The following is a 17,916-nucleotide window of genomic DNA, read 5'->3' on the forward strand; positions in this document are numbered from 1 at the left end:
AAGGTTGCAAAAATAAATTCCAACGTATTGACCCCCATAGTTCATATGATAATTGTCAACACAGATGAATATGAAAATTGCAAGTATAACAATTTTCTTCCATTTTTCCTTCATAAATCGCTGAATTGAGATGAGCACACACGTCACACATATCAGAACTTAGGTATGACTGGAAATAAAGTTTAATTTTGCAACATACTCAGTGCTGTTTAACAGGACTAGACACAAAATTTCCAGAAATAAAATGCCAGATGTCAATGCAAGTTCCATTAAGTAGTGCTTGTAATTTCAGAATATGTAATTCAGTAATTACTTTTGTGAGCTTATCAGGCATGCTCTATCATATAATATCATAATAGTAGTTTTTTCACCCACATTACATTCATTCTATACATCAACATGGTTGGCATAAAGACCTAATGGCCAGGTACTGATAATTTTGAAAAATTGCAGTATTTCGGAGTGCACTTTGGAAGAGACATCAATAAATTAGTATTAAGACCAACACATGGTACAATTCCTGTTGTTGGAGGCCAGGGGGGAAGATTATAAAAGAACCTGTATATTGGCATTCTTAGTTTCTACATGGTAGCAGACAATGAGTTCCGGAGAAAATGATAGCAATTCTAAAGAATTTGAAGCTCAAGAGTTTGGTTTGAAAGGGGACATGTGTGTGATTGCTACAACTGTAAGCAACCAAGAGTTTTGTCCGAGGACAGAGAGAAAAATAGTTTAATCAAAACTCTTAGAAGGCAAGTGTATTTATAATTTTATTGTTAAAATTGTTTCTGATAATTTGAAGCAAGGAAAGAAGGAAAAATCCTTGACAATGCACAAAAGAAGACCATACAACCAGAAGAGAAACCTGCCAAACCCCGACAACTCTCACAAATCATTTGTGTGCAGTGCCTCGACACACACAGGTGCAGCCCAGCAGTGCCAAAGATTCAGACATGGCCAGTCACAAAAAGAAAATGCACCTGCCAAACAAGAAAGCACAAGAACCCACATATCACCCCAATTTGAGAGGAAATTTCTGCTGTAGAATACAGAAATAATTTGAAAGAGGACTCATGCTATAAAAGATGAGAACAAGAAAATTGTGCACAGAAAGAGAATTATCCACAAGCAGATATAGTCTCAGACAAATCAACAGCAAGGAAACGAAGCTAAGCGAAAAGATAAAACATGTTTTTTACAATTTTGTAATCATCTAGTGAAACAATGTAACATCCCCAAAGTGACCCCTAATGTGTATTGTGCATATTTTTCATTGGGCTAGTAAGCCAGGATTTGTTGGCTCTATGTGCCCATGTATATAAGTTTGGAGGCTGGAGTGCCTGTAGAGATTAAAGCCCAAAGAGCCTGTATGCTGAAAGGCCGCTGAGCTAACAATGTAAAGTTATACATACATGCACATGTATTAATAAAAACATCATTATGTTATGTAAAAATTAGTTAGGGTTATGTAAAATTAGATTAGCTGTAGTTATTTAGGCAAAAGGGCATGACCAAAGATCATGCCCTTTCACCAAGAGGCACCTAAGGTTGTATATAACCAGGCCTCTCTCTAAAAATGTAATCATTCAATTCAGTATTCATTTATTAATAAGATATATATATATATATATATATATATATTTCTCCTTACCATTGAAGTCTGTGCTTCATCTGGTATCAGAGGTTCGAATCCTCTCGCCTGTGTCGGTTTCACCCATCCATCCAACAATTCCTTCAGTCTCGATCCTACTATCGTGTCCCTCTCGAACCCTGTCCACCTTCGCTGTGTTTTCCTCCGCTGCTCCCTGTATGTTGTTCTTGCTTGTCAACACCTTATCTGTGCAGTCCTCCTCATCATCACGAGCCACTGTGTGTCCGCATTCCAACCTCATGACAAACAAGAGGCTTGTCTTAGTGGTGTAGAAGTCAGGTATCATTGCCGCATTGGTTGACTTGTCAGACGACAGTGTTCCCCTTGCTGTGCATGTTCACCACCCCAACATTGCTTGTCCTCTACCGTCGTCTGTTGTGCCACATCCTTGCTAACTGTCCTCAATACACTAGCACTTTCCGTTGCTGTCACCCGTCGTACCACATCTGTTTTCGTCGTCCCTCTTGTTGACCCTCGACATGATATGTGTTAAAGTCTCGCTACTGTCGTCCCTCTTGTTGACCCTCATATGCTGCGTGTTAAAAAGTTGCGAGGCACCCAAACTAGTGCCAGTTGATAACCCGTGCCATTTGAAATCATATTTCATATTATTATATAAAGTTTGATATATTTATCCACACATATATTAAAACTATATTATATAATTTAATTAAAAAAATATAACAACCAAAATATAGATAAACGAAAAAATAAATAAATAAATAAACAAAAAAAACCTGTGCCATATAATTAAATTAATTAATTTAATTTAATTATTTAAAAAAAAATTAAGCTAGCAGATAAATATACGCCCCCACAAACTCGCTCAATGTCGACAATGTCAATGGCCGATTTAAATAAAGGATTGATTGAAGTGGAAAATAAGGTGACTAACAACTCCGGTGATGTCACTACGAGATTAATCGATCTCGAGGGTAAGTTTAGTAGGCAGTCTGATGATATCAAGAGGCTTCAGGATACAACGAATTGAATAGAAGAACAGATGGATCAGAATAAGACCCAGTCCGAATTGAATCAAAAACAGGCCTTGGCAATGCTGAATTTCCTGTGTAGAAAGCAGGATATTACATCCAAACAACTACTCCAAGAAGATGAAGAAAATCAAGAGCACCATTCGTCAAACTCAACAAAATCAACAGATTCTCATAACCCTGAATCTCCAAAAAATCAGCGACACCCCACCAAGAAATGAGTAACGCGACTCTTACAAATAAGCAACTCTGAGATACCTTTACCAATCAACACCCCTTTTTCGTTCAGCCATTAGCGACATACCAGCGAAAGGCAAAAGTCGAGATACCTAAATTCGATGGAAACGAAAAAAACAATGTTGCATGGATAAATAAAGCAGAAGAATACTTTGAGATATATGACATCAATGATGATGACGAAAAGCTCAGGCACGCATCCATGAAAATGGAAGGGGAAGCATAATTGGTATATGTGGTGGAAAAAGACGACACACGCCATTAGTTGGAGAAAATTTAAGGATGCATTCTTTAAAAGATTCCAAGGTGTAAAGGAAGAAGAGTTCTTTTCAAAACTCATCAATTTACGACAAAAAAGAAGTGTGGACGAATACACTCAAGAATGGAAGACCTTAGTAACACGAGTACATGGGTTATCAGAGTCTCGTCTAATTCAATCATACGTCTCTGGACTTAAAACTCATTTACAAGTAGAACTTGAGATGCATGACATTATGTCAATAGAAGTAGCAAGACAAAAAGCAAAAACTGCTGAAAAGAAATTTGAACAAATATTTTGGTCAAAATCGGAAAAAGCATATTCAAGACGAGGAGTACCCCAGTATGTGGACTCCAACAATACAAGATATGTTACACCACATTGTCGTGAAAATGAAAAATCTAATGTGGAAATACAAAGGATAAAAGAAGGCAAATTCAAACGCTGTGGTGAAAGTGGGACCCCAAACATAGGTGTGCTAAAGGAAAAAAACCAAAGAACCTATATAATTGTGAAGCAAAGAATGACTCAAATAGTGAAGATTCTGACATAGAAGAAATAGAAGATGCCCCAGAATTCTCACCAGAATTAGATGACGGAAGTATTCCACAAGTGTCACTATCAGCTATAACAGGTATATCACAACCTCATACTTTAAAGTTGAAAGGACATATAAAGAAGAACAACGTAGTGGTTCTCAATGATTCTGGTAGCACACATATTTTTTCTAGATGCGACCATGGCAAAGAGACTCAATATTTTTTCATTTCCCTTACCAAACATGAAGGTGATGGTAGCTGATGGTAAGAAGATTGAAAAAGTGGGAAAATGCCATAAGGTCAAATTGCATATTCAAGACTTTAATTTAGAATCTCCATTCTTCACTGTACCATTAGGAGGAGTAGATGTGGTCTTAGGTATCCAATGGCTACGAACTTTAGGTACTTATGCCACCAACCATCAAATACAATTCATAAAATTCAAATGGGGAGGTCAGAGGTACAAATTACACGAATTCCAAGCACCAGAAAATCAAGTTGTATCATCATCTCAGATGATGAAGATGATTCGAAAAGGAGCACCCGCTTATGTAGTACAATGTCACCAATTAGAAATGTTATCTGCAAATATGATCAGTGAAGAGTCACCAGAGATACAAGATCTAATTCAGAAGCATGAAAAAGTATTTCAAGACCTACCTATGAAGATGCCTCCTAATAGGGAAATTGAGCATACAATAGAAGTCAAAGCAGGGTTAGACCCTGTCAACATCAAGCCATACCGATATCCACATCACCAAAAAACGGAAATTGAGAGATTAATCCAAGACCTTTTAAAGTGTGGGATCATCTCGAAAAGTAAAAGTCCTTACGCTGCTCCAGCGGTATTGGTAAGGAAGAAGGATGGTTCATTCAGGCTATGCATTGATTATAGAGGATTGAACAAAATAACAATAAAAAACAAGTTCCCAATTCCCTTTATCGACGAAATGTTCGATGAGCTACATGGCGCAAAGTACTTCTCAAAATTAGACTTAAGGTCAGGAAATTATCAAATCAGAATCATATTGGTAGACATACCAAAAACGGCATTCCGAACACACGAAGGTCACTATGAATTTAAAGTAATGTCGTTTGGTTTAACGAATGCACCAGCAACGTTTCAAGCAACTAAGAACGAATTATTTCGTCCACATCTTAGGAAGTTTGTATTAGTATTCTTTGATGATATTTTAATTTACAGTAAAACTTGGAAAGAGCACTTACAACATCTCGATAAAGTTCTTACACTATTAAAAGAGCATCAGTTTAATGCAAAAAATCCAAATGCACCTTCGGAAAGGAAGAAATAGAATACCTTGGACACATTATATCCCATGAAGGTGTGAAGGTGGATCCTCATAAAATCAAAGCTATAAAATAATGGACCAAACTTGTCAATATATCCAAGCTAAGATGGTTCTTAGGTTTGACTCGATATTGCCGAAGGTTTATCAAAAACTATGCACATATAATTGCACCTCTGACAAATCTTTTAAAGAAGAATTCGTTTCTATGGGATGAGAAAGCAGGAAGGTGTTTTGAAAAATTAAAAAAAATTATGTCTAATGCTCCCTATTAGCAACACCAAATTTTTCTAAACCATTTATCATTGAGTGTGATGCTTCTGGATTCAGTATAGGTGCAATATTAATGCAACAAGGGCATCCAATAGCTTTTGAAAGTAGGGAAGCTCAACAAAAGAGAACACCTCAAATCCACATACAACAAAGAGATGCTCGCTATTATGCACGCACTAGCTAAGTGGAGGCAATATCTTTTGGGAAGTAAGTTTTCCATTCGAACAGACCATAACAATCTCTAGCACCTCCTTCAACAAAAAACACTTTCCGAAGAACAACAAAAATGGATTGAAAAAATTGCCACCTTTGACTTGGAAATACTATATAAAAGAGGAAAAGACAATGTAGTAGCAGATGCCCTATCCGGGAAAGACGAAGAATCAACACTACTTGCAATCTCGGTTGTTGTTCCTGAATGGCTTAACGAAATTCGAAGTGAATATGCCAAGAATCCAGAAATAACGGCAATAACCAATAACCTTCCCAACAACCCAAAATTTGAGTGGAAGAATGATATTCTATGGCACAAGGGAAGAATCTATTTAAATGCAAGTTCCAAGTTTAAATTTAAGATACTCAAGGAGTCACATGACTCACCATCAGCTGGACATGTAGGATTCTTTAATACTTACTACAATGCACGTCAATCCTTCTTTTGGAAAGGAATGAGTCGCGATATTCATAAATATGTAGCAGAGTGTGACACATGTCAAAGGAATAAAAGCAAAAATATTATGACACCGGGATTACTTCACCCTTTAAACATTCCAAATCAGAAATGGGAAGAAATTTCGATGGACTTTATCGAAGGATTACTAGTCTGAAGGCAAGGACAAGATTTTCATAGTAGTCGACAGACTCACCAAATATGCTCACTTTATGGCAATAAAGAAGTCATACTCAGCGAAAGAAATAGCTGAAATATTTTGCAAAACTATATATAAGTTACACGGTTTTCCGAAAGTCATTGTAAGTGATAGAGATGCCAAATTCAAGGGTAATTTCTGGAAGGAGTTGTTCAACCACATAGGAACCTACCTAAATATGAGTTCCACTTATCATCCTCAAACAAATGGACAAACAGAAGTTGTCAATAAATGTTTGGAGGCCTACCTACGTTGCTACGCTACAGAAAAACAAAATAAGTGGGCTCAATGGTTACATCTCGCTGAGTGGTGTAAAATTTTCTGTTTCCCACCCCGGTTTTCAGTTTCACCTTATTTCTCCCATATAGTTAAATGCCCTTTCCCATAACCATACATTCAACAAGCTGGAAAAAATAAATATTGCTGAAAACACAAATTCTGGAAATTTTACAGAATGCTGGAAATTGCAGAAATAAAAATCAGCAGTAATAAACAGCCATTAAAACACATTTAAACACTGAGATTTTTGGTCAACTTGACCCTGGAAAAACCCCCTACAACTCTTGGGGAAAACCAGTTTGAGAGCTCTTCTTTATTTCTGGAAAATGCCTTTTTACAGTAGGAGAAATGTTCAGCAAAAAATCAACAAACAGACTTTTACAACTTATCTCAGCCTTGCTGAAACACCGTTGCTGTTACACCGTTGCTGTTGCTGTTACTCCGCTTTCAACTTTGCTGTGACACCGCTTGCAGCTTTGCTGTTACTCTGCGTGCAGCGTTGCTGTTACTCTGCGTTCAGCTTTGCTGTAACTCTGCGTGCAGCTTTGCTGTTACTCTGCGTTCAGCTTTGCTGTAACTCTGCGTGCAGCTTTGCTGTTACTCTGCGTTCAGCTTTGCTGTAACTCTGCGTGCAGCTTTGCTGTTACTCTGCGTTCAGCTTTGCTGTAACTCCGCTTGCAGCTTTGCTGTTACACCGCTTTCAGCTTTGCTGTTACACCGCCCAGAAATCTCCCTTGCTCTCTTGCTCTCCTTCTCTCAATCTGCTCATGAAAGAATGAATGATCTTTTCCTCCTTTTCCTCCCTTAACCCAACCCTAAGTGACTTTTGGGTGATCCCTAAATCCAATGGCTGAAATAGATTTAGATCAATGGCTGAGATTAAATGCTCATTTAAATCTCACTTTCTATTTTTTAATTCACCCCACTTTAATAAAGACCCACTTAGTCATTTATTTCCAAAGTCACTTTTCCTTTCTAATTTTTCATTGACTTTATAAAGTCACTTTAAAATTAGACTTAGTAACTTTATCACTTAAAGTCACTTTCAAATTAGATTTAACTTTATAAAAATTATAAAGTTACTTTAGGAGAAAAATTAAATTCTTTTGGACACTTTTCCCTAGGCCAAAGATCAAAGCCTTAGGGAACCACCTGTCCTCCGGTACCAAATTTCAACACTCCCTCTTACCGAGGAAGGTGTTCCTCACCACACCCATCTTGTCTCTGAAGTAGACATGCTTGCCCCGTGGTAAGGCTTTGGTAAGAATATCTGCAACCTGCTCATCAGTGGAAATATACTCAAGCTTCACAGCTCCCTTCTGAACATGGTCTCTGATGAAATGATATCTGATCCCGATATGCTTTGACCTGTCATGAAATACTGGATTCTCCGTGAGTTTAATGCAACTCTGATTATCACAGTAAATCACTGAAGGTCTCAACGGCTGACCAAATAAGCCAAACAACATCTTGCGAAGCCAGATGGCCTCACAACTAGCTAGACTGGCTGCCATATACTCTGCTTCCGCTGAACTCAGTGCTACTGACTGTTGCTTCCGGCTGAACCATGACACTACTGCTGAACCCAACCCAAAACAACACCCTGAAGTGCTCTTCCTATCAGAAGCACAACCTGCCCAATCAGAATCAGTGTATCCTGCCAATCTCACTCCATCTCCCTGCCTGTAGTCCAGACCATAATCCACTGTCCCCTGCAAGTACCGCAAAATGTGTTTTGCAGCCACCCAGTGAACCTTCCTAGGCTCACACATAAACTGACTCATCGTGTTGACTGCAAAACAGATATCTGGTCTGGTGTTGACCAAATACATCAAGGAACCAATCAGCTGCCTGTACAATGTGGGATCCACCAACTCGGAATCCGAAGCATGAAGCTTCTTCCAGTTGGTGATCATCGGTGTCGACATGGGTCTACAATCCTCCATGTGGAATCTGCTAAGGATGTCCACAATATACTTCCCCTGCCCCAGGAAGAAATGCCCCTCCTCCTGCCACACCTCCAAACCCAAAACGTAATGCATCAAGCCGATGTCCTTCATCTCAAACTCCGCCGCAAGATCTCTCTTGCAGTGCTCTATGAGTCTCTCTGCACCTGTAATGATCAAGTCATCCACATACAGCACCAGAATGAGAGGCTCCTCACCAATCACAATAAAGTAAAGGTTCGGATCTGCCTCACTCTTTGTGAAACCCATCCCCTGCAAGTATGCATCTATCCTGGAGTACCAAGCTCTGGGAGCTTGCTTCAGGCCATAAAGGGCCTTCTTCAATCTGCACACATGGGACTCCTTCCCATGCACCTCAAAGCCCTGTGGCTGCTCAATGTACACCTCCTCCTGTATGAAGCCATTGAGAAATGCGGTCTTCACATCCATCTGGTGGATCTTCCAACCCATCTCTGCTGCTATCGATATAATGGAGCGGATCGAAGTATATCGAGCCACGGGAGCGAAGGTCTCCTCATAATCAACTCCCTCTACCTGTGAGAACCCTCTAGCCACAAACCTTGCTTTGAATTTCTCAATGCTGCCATCTGCAGCATGCTTTACCTTGTAAAGCCATCTGGAAGTAACCACGGATTTGCCCTCAGGCCTCGGCACCACCTCCCAAACATCATTCTTCATGATAGAAGAATACTCCTCCTGCATGGCCTCTCTCCAGACCTGCTGGCTAGCTGCCTCCTCATAGCTAGAAGGCTCAGAGTCAAGGATGCTGGTAACCATCGCCATATAGCTACAAAATCTCTCAGGTGGTCTACTCTCTCTGACCGGCCTCTTCGGCTCAGCAACAGATGTGGCATCTCTCAAGGTGTCCTGAAGCCACTTGGGCTTCCTCTTCCCTGAGCATGCTTCTCCCATAGGAGAATGAAACTCCTCCTCCTCATCCCCATCAGTAGCCTGAACTCCTGACTGTCTGTCTGCTGTCCTCCTGCCTGCACCTGAACCTGTAGAAGCTGAGGTACCGTGTGAACTGTCCATCAGTGGACTCCCTAGTGAACTGCTCTGTGAACTGCTCTGCATGCTACCCGGAGCACCACCCCTCTGGCTCGGCGAGCCACTGCTCACTGATGGACCTGACATCCTCATAGATGTACCTCCGGATCCTCCTGATCCCTGCCCACTGGATCCCTGCGACTGACTCAACCGCTGCTGAGGGTCTGGCTGATCCAGATACTCTAACTCCCGTGACCTCCTAAAGGCCCTGTCCTCCTCGAACTTCACATCCCGTCTGACAACAACTCTCCTCTGTGCAGGAATGTAAATCCGAAAGGCCTTTGAGGTCTCACTGTAGCCCACAAAGATACCCTTCTCTGCGGTGGGCTCTAGTTTGGTCCTCTTCTCCTTGGGTATATAGGAGTATGTAATGCATCCAAAGATATGAAGATGACCAAGATCAGGCTTCTTCCCAGAGAAAGCCTCCTCCGGAGTCATGTGCCCCAAGGCACGATGCGGACTCCTGTTCTGCAAGTAAACAGCTGTGTTGCAGGCCTCTGCCCACAAGAACAATGGCAACCCCTGATCATGTAACATGGCTTTGGCAGCCCCTATGATGGATCTGTTCTTCCTCTCCGCAACCCCGTTCTGCTGGGGGTTGTAAGGAACAGTGAACTCCCTCCTAATGCCTGCCTCCGCACAATAGTCAACAAACTCTCCAAGGGTGTACTCTCCTCCATTGTCCGACCTCAGGGACTTGATCTTTCGACCTGTCTGAGTCTCCACAAGAGCTCTGAACTCCTGAAACCGCTTGAAGACCTCACTCTTGGTCTTCAAGAAATAAATCCAGGTCTCCTGGAGTGATCATCAATGAATAAGACATAGTACTCATATCCACTCAAGGAAACATGAGACATCCGACCGCTCACATCGGAATGAATCAAATCAAGTATCCCCGTCGCTCTGCTGTCACTGCTGGGAAAAGGGGATTTGGCAAACTTGCCCATCGCACAACCTCTGCAAGTATCAAAGTGATCAGTACTGAAATCTGGCACACCTGTGGTGATCTCCCGCAATGTCCTCAAGGCTCCATGAGACATGTGTCCCATCCTGCGGTGCCAAATCTCACACGGCTCAGAACTACTAGCTCTGCTGTCGGTACTACAGCTCAATGCCAAAGGGGGCTGGAATGCAAACTTGTACACCTTTGCATGGCGTACACCTATCACTCTAGCTGAATCAGCTGGAGAGCCCCTGGGATACATCAACACCTGTCCTTCCCTGAACAGTACCTCATATCCTCTGTCCTCCAAAGCTGAGACGGATATGAGGTTCTTCCTCATCCCTGGCACATAAAGAACCTCTGACACATTCAAGGGAGGTTTGGACTCCCTCTGAAATGTCACTGTCCCCACCCCGACTGCTCTAACAACTCTGTCATCACCGAGTACTACCTCAATATCAGTGCCACTCTCTGAAAGCTCTGAGAAGTACTCCCGGACTCCTGTCATGTGACGTGAAGCCCCACTGTCCACATACCAGATACCTGTAGATGCTCCGCTAATCGAGGGAAAAGCATGCTCCCTCTGAACCTGTGTGGCAGGTGATCCTGCACTAGAGGACTCACATGTAGTGAACGCAAACTCCCGGTCAAAACGACCTGCAAAGTCCTCAATCTCAGCTGACGCTGCCACAGCCTGGGTCTTCCCCTTCTTCTTCTTCTTCTCCGGACACACAACTGCATAGTGTCCCATCTTCTGACAATTCCAACACTTTACTTTGGAATAGTCCTTTTGTGAGTTACCCTATTTACCTTTACCTTTGCCTTTGCCTCCACCACCGCTTGTGGAAGCCTGCTTCTTCCCTTTGCCTTTCTTGCCTCCTGCCATCAGTGCTACGTCCTCATCCTGCTCAACTGGCTTGGCTACCCCAAGCTGTCATTTCCTAATCTCTGTCTGAATACAATCATCCCAAAACCTCTCCCATGTGGGAAGGGTCTCACGTGCACAAACCCCATCAGCAAAGTTCAACCATGAACGGGGGAGGCCATTCACTGCAATACGCACCAACTCAGTGGATGGAATGGCCTCTCCAATCATTCACTGCAATACGCACCAACTCAGTGGATGGAATGGCCTCTCCAATCGCTGCCAACTCATCTCTCACATTGGTAATCTTTGTGAGATATCCAGCTGCACTATCATTCCCCATCTTAATGTTCTTCAGTTTCTCCTTCAGGACCATCTTCCGGTTCTCATTGGTACTCTGGTAGAGATTGGACAATGCTGTCCACATCTCATGGGCATTGCTCTTTCCTCTCACATGAGGAATGCAATGATCTTTGATTCCGTCTAGAATCAGCCTCTTACCCTTGTTGTTCTTTTTATTATAAGCTGCCAACTGAGTAGCATCAGTAGGCACAACAACAGGGTGTTGTGCTGTATGCACCATGATATCCCAGACTTCTGCCTCCTCAAAGATACTCTGCATTCTCTCCTTCCAAACGCTGTAATTTGTATGCCCATCCAACCTATCCTCCACCCTCAATCCCAATGACATCTTGCTGTCCTAAAACTGAAAAATAGCACTGCTGTGGTAAAGATAAACCTGCTGTTTATGAAAAATCAGCTTGCTGGAATTTTCTGAGTGAAAAAATCAGCAGCTGTATTTTTTTTCTCTTTTGCTGTCCCAAACTGCCCTTCAGCACTCAAGCTCTGATACCATGTAAAATTTTCTGTTTCCCACCCCGGTTTTCAGTTTCACCTTATTTCTCCCATATAGTTAAATGCCCTTTCCCATAACCATACATTCAACAAGCTGGAAAAAATAAATATTGCTGAAAACACAAATTCTGGAAATTTTACAGAATGCTGGAAATTGCAGAAATAGAAATCAGCAGTAATAAACAGCCATTAAAACACATTTAAACACAGAGATTTTTGGTCAACTTGACCCTGGAAAAACCCCCTACAACTCTTGGGGAAAACCAGTTTGAGAGCTCTTCTTTATTTCTGGAAAATGCCTTTTTACAGTAGGAGAAATGTTCAGCAAAAAATCAACAAACAGACTTTTACAACTTATCTCAGCCTTGCTGAAACACCGTTGCTGTTACACCGTTGCTGTTGCTGTTACTCCGCTTGCAGCTTTGCTGTTACTCTGCGTGCAGCGTTGCTGTTACTCTGCGTTCAGCTTTGCTGTAACTCTGCGTGCAGCTTTGCTGTTACTCTGCGTTCAGCTTTGCTGTAACTCTGCGTGCAGCTTTGCTGTTACTCTGCGTTCAGCTTTGCTGTAACTCCGCTTGCAGCTTTGCTGTTACACCGCTTTCAGCTTTGCTGTTACACCGCCCAGAAATCTCCCTTGCTCTCTTGCTCTCCTTCTCTCAATCTGCTCATGAAAGAATGAATGATCTTTTCCTCCTTTTCCTCCCTTAACCCAACCCTAAGTGACTTTTGGGTGATCCCTAAATCCAATGGCTGAAATAGATTTAGATCAATGGCTGAGATTAAATGCTCATTTAAATCTCACTTTCTATTTTTTAATTCACCCCACTTTAATAAAGACCCACTTAGTCATTTATTTCCAAAGTCACTTTTCCTTTCTAATTTTTCATTGACTTTATAAAGTCACTTTAAAATTAGACTTAGTAACTTTATCACTTAAAGTCACTTTCAAATTAGATTTAACTTTATAAAAATTATAAAGTTACTTTAGGAGAAAAATTAAATTCTTTTGGACACTTTTCCCTAGGCCAAAGATCAAAGCCTTAGGGAACCACCTGTCCTCCGCTACCAAATTTCAACAAGTGGTGGTATAATTCTACTTATCATACATCAGCAAAAATGATGCCATTCCAAGCTTTGTATGGATATGAACCCCCACAATGGAAAGATCTAGCTATTGTCCAGACAAATCTACCTGCTGTTAAAAATCAACTAGAAGAAAACCAAAAAATCGTCCAAATACTAAAAGAAAACTTGAATAATACAAGGAATCGTATGAAGCAACAAGCAGACCGAAACAGAACCAAAAGAGAGTTTGAAGTCGGAGAATGGGTGTTTGTCAAGCTCCAACCATACAAACAATTGTCCTTAAAACAGAAAGGAAAAAACAAATTGGCACCCAAGTTCTACGGACCTTATCAAATCAACAAAAAGATCAGTCAAGTTGCGTATGGTTTAAGCATTTTAGAGAAAAATCGTGTTCACAACAACTTCCATGTCTCCTGCCTTAAAAGGGCACTAGGCAACAATCAATCAACGCAAACAACGCTTCCATCCCTGGATGATGAGGGAAGAATCATTCTAGAACCAGAAGGTATTTTGTCTACCAGAGAAAGAAAGCTTCGACATCATACTATCAAGGAATATTTGACCAAGTGGAAGGACTTACCCGAAGAAAAAGCTTCTTGGGAGAATGAATCATTTTGTCAACAACATCTGTCGTTACGTATGCTTTTAGGACAAAGCATTCTTTTGAGAGGAAGGCAATGTTATGTAAAAATTAGTTAGGGTTATGTAAAATTAGATTAGCTGTAGTTATTTAGGCAAAAGGGCATGACCAAAGATCATGCGTTTTCACCAAGAGGCACCTAAGGTTGTATATAATCGGGCCTCTCTCTAAAAATGTAATCATTCAATTCAGTATTCATTTATTAATAAGATATATATATATATATATATCTCCCTGCCATTGAATTCTGTGCTTCACATTACACCGTTGGTTGTATGGAGGGGTGGAAAAAAGTATTGGAGAGCTGTGACTCCACGAGAGACGGCCAAAGGCAAAGTCATGAAATAAAATATTATTTTATTATTAGTGTTCTTTTGGGCTGAAAGTAGAGGCATAGTAAATTAAAATAGGGCAAATCAAACTTAGGATAACATAAATTGTCGTAGGATCATCTGTCCATGCCTAGTAAGCAAGACATAGTAGAGATTAGAAGGGATAACGAAGTTGAATTCCATAATTATCTGATGTATCGCTACCATCAACATCCCTGGTGTCCTTGTTGCATGGATAAAACCAGCACTCCCCTATGTGTTTTGTGACATGTGCTTAATCGTCTCTCGGAGATCCGTTAACTCTGGTGATGCATCCATTTACTAACACCTATAGGTTTTGGTGTAATGGCAATTGTGTTTCCAACAAGTGGTATCAGAGCCAAAGGTCTCAAGTTCAAAACACCCCCAACTCGCACTGGGGGGGAGATTGTTGGGCATTGGATAATCCAGCACTCCCCATGTGTTTCATGACATGTGCTCAACCACCTCGGGGGGATCCATTAGCTCTGGCGATACATCCATTTACTAACATCTTCAGGTTTTAGTGTAACGGAAATCGTGTTTCCAACAATCACAGCATAGAGATTTTCCTAGCCAGCCTACACTAAAGCACTGGAAGAAAGAGCTAACCTAAAGAATTGCATTTGCATAGAAGGGGGATCCCCTCTTGAGTTGTGTGTGCCCGAGAAGAAAAAAGAGCCGGTGATTGGGATGGCTGGTTGAGTGGGATGCCTGAGCATCAGGTCTTTTTTGGGCTAAGAGCAGATTAGGCATAGTTTGCCCTTATGGTGTCATAGCCCCAGCTCGAGGGTGGCCTGTTGTTGAAACTTGAGAGACCTAGAACAACAGTGCCTACTTTGGGAGGAATGTCCTTAGTCAGCAGCTAGTTAAGAGCTAGTTAAGAAATTGTTCCTCAAGATAAGTGTTCTCACTCTGTGCTTTGTAATGAATTGAATGTGCTAATTTTTACGTGTAATGACTATTAAACTATGTTATTCTACTTCTACAAGATTATGTGTTATGCATGATGAATATAATGTTAGGCCTATATGTCTGCTCATATGCAGGGCCTGGTTAATGAATAGTATCAAAAATATTAATGATTATGAGTATCAAATGTGAATGCATGATATTCTGCATGTGTACTTTGTGTTATTTTGACAAGGCATGTTAACTAAAGGTATCAGAGTGTTAATATGGAAATGTTTGAGCCAGGTTGTTAAGTTTTAGGTTAACATGTTCTTTGCTTAGGTCAATTACTTCAGTGTTCCACATAAGCCCAATTTTCATTTCCATTTCTTTCCATTAGCAATCACATATACCATTATCACATTGATAGTAACTGAAGAAATAACATAAGTAACATGTGTAAAGGACAAGCCAAGACAAGAGAACACAGAAATTGGCTCAAGCCAGGGAAAAACCCCAAGATGAGGAAAACCCTTTATCAATTCTTCTTATCATTAATATCAAATGTTCAGCACAGAGAGAGATTCAAAGACAAAATGACTTGCCAATTTGAAGATTTGATATCATAGCCCTTAAACAAGAAGATGACCCAATCAAATTGCGATTCTGGAACCAAGGGCTAGGGTCTTCTACTCTGCAATTCTGGATACTGGTTAGGGCATAAACACAATCAGCTACCGCACCCTATTCATACTCATCAGACCTTCTATTAGCTGTGACCTTCCTTCAAATAGTCCCTCCAACAACTTGTTGCCCTTTAGCCTTCTTCTAAGCTTCAGAATGAACCACACAGCCTCCTGATCAGGCATAGCAGATTGCGGCCTTCCTTTTGTAGTTTCTCAGCCTCCTGAACAGAGATATCAAGGCCTGCGGCCTGGCTGTAGATGACCTAGCCAAGTGCGGCATGCTTCTAGGAGATATTACCCCAAGGGTTTTGCCCAAAACATCATTAGATCAACCCTCATGCAAAGCTGCACCCTCTACTTCAAACTCAGACCTGTAATTGAAGATAAATGGGCCGCAAACAATTCACAAATAAGCCCAGAATTTCTCCAAACCAACCTCGGCATCCTGCCTATGGAACTCAGCCCATGAAGGAGACTAAAATGATGTCAATCTTGCCCTCATCACCTTCGCTGGAGATCTCCTTTCTTCTGCGGCTATTTCAGAGAGAAGAAGAATGAGATATGGATGTTTCTAATGAGGTTGGAGGTCACGTCCTTTTATAGGAGATGGAGAGGGGTTTAACTTGGTTAATTAACCCCTAGCCGACCTTGATGAGTTACACATGAGTGGGCTTGTATTCAAAAATATATTTTTCCTTATCCAATTTTAATGATCTTTAGGTCGATTTCGGTCCTCTCAAAAAGAGGAATTCATTGTAATAATCCTCTCCATCAAATGAGCTGTCCAAAGTGGAATTTGGCCCTAGTTGCCAATTTTAACACTCCCTCTCAACTAAGGTGTTGGCACTACTCTTTGGGATTAGGAAACCTATGTAAATAATGTAAATAGAAAATAAGGAGATTAGAAATATGAAGAGACACTGGGAGGTGAAGCCCAATAGTCTCTCCCTCCATTTATATATCCATGAGCAATATTCATGCAAAATCACAATTCGCATTGTGGAGTTACCTTCGGGCTTGACATGGTATTAGAGCCAACTCTATTTTTAGTTTTTCTGCCCTTGTAACTCCCTTTTGCCATTTATGCAGTCTACCATATTCTTCATTCCTATGCTCTTTGTCCTCTACATTTTTTATAATCTGCTATCATATGCGTTTAATACCATCATAACTCCCTTTTGTTATTTCTGCAATCTGCCATATTCTTCATTCCTATGACCTTTGTCCTCTGTGTTTTTTATAATCTGCTATCATATGCGTTTAATACCATCGTTGTACATCTACATTTTTTAACGTTGCCACACCACCGATTTTCGTTTTTATTGTGTTTTTTATACAGCGCTCCCAATCGCTCCTGGCAAACGCTCCCAGTTACTGTTGCGAACTATATCCGGTTCATATATCGCTCCAAACGTTGTATATTCACTGCAACTGATTTCCAAACGCTCCAAACGTTGTATATTTACCGCAACTGATTTCCAAACGCTCCAATCACTCCAAGCGTTGATTCTCAATCGCTCCAAACAATGAATCCCTTCCACATATGCTCAGGGCCTTGGCCCTCTCCCTCGAGCCTCAACCCCACTAGCCTCCCACCGCTTACCGTGTTGCGCAACACCTCCCCCGGTTACACCCACACTACGTTTTTAACACAGTCATATAACGCATCTCACCCCCCTGTGTTATCACTCGTCCATATGCGTTAATACACATCGATCCATATGCGTTAATACACACTAGTCCATATGCGTTAATACCCACCAGTTCATTACAATACCACTCTGATTTCCTCCATGCCCATACAACGCTCTCATATGTTGCCTGCTTACTCTCATACAATGCTCTAGACCACCCTGCATACAGCACTCTCATACATTGTCTGCCCATATATTATACATTGATTGATTCATATCATAATCTTCATGGTATCACACGTTGCCTACCCATATATTACATATCGCAAACGTTGATTGCTTCATACGTTATTGCTTCATACCAAATGGTTGAGGAAGATAAAACACTCTCATTTTCAATGAGATGTGGAAAGGAGTTTGTGTAGGAGAAGAAGATGATGAACCTGCAAAGCCCACCTCAGATAAGGAGATCACCATTTGGGAAAACAAGAACAACAAGGCCTATGCCTTGATTGCAGCATTTGTAAATGAAGAGGTGAGTCGCCA

At 41.1% G+C, this 17,916-nt stretch overlaps 1 pseudogene across 1 annotated transcript in view; it reads right to left on the bottom strand.

Annotated features, from left to right (window-relative positions):
• Positions 1-17,916, bottom strand: part of LOC149256862 (mitochondrial import inner membrane translocase subunit TIM17-2 pseudogene) — a 32,859-nt pseudogene that overhangs the window by 572 nt on the left and 14,371 nt on the right. The gene's annotated exons all lie outside the window — the stretch shown is intronic.

The sequence above is a fragment of the Pinus tabuliformis genome, chromosome 7, assembly GCF_031772625.1.
Source record: "Pinus tabuliformis cultivar Carrire ecotype Pingquan chromosome 7, CPIR1, whole genome shotgun sequence".
Classification (NCBI taxonomy): domain Eukaryota; kingdom Viridiplantae; phylum Streptophyta; class Pinopsida; order Pinales; family Pinaceae; genus Pinus; species Pinus tabuliformis.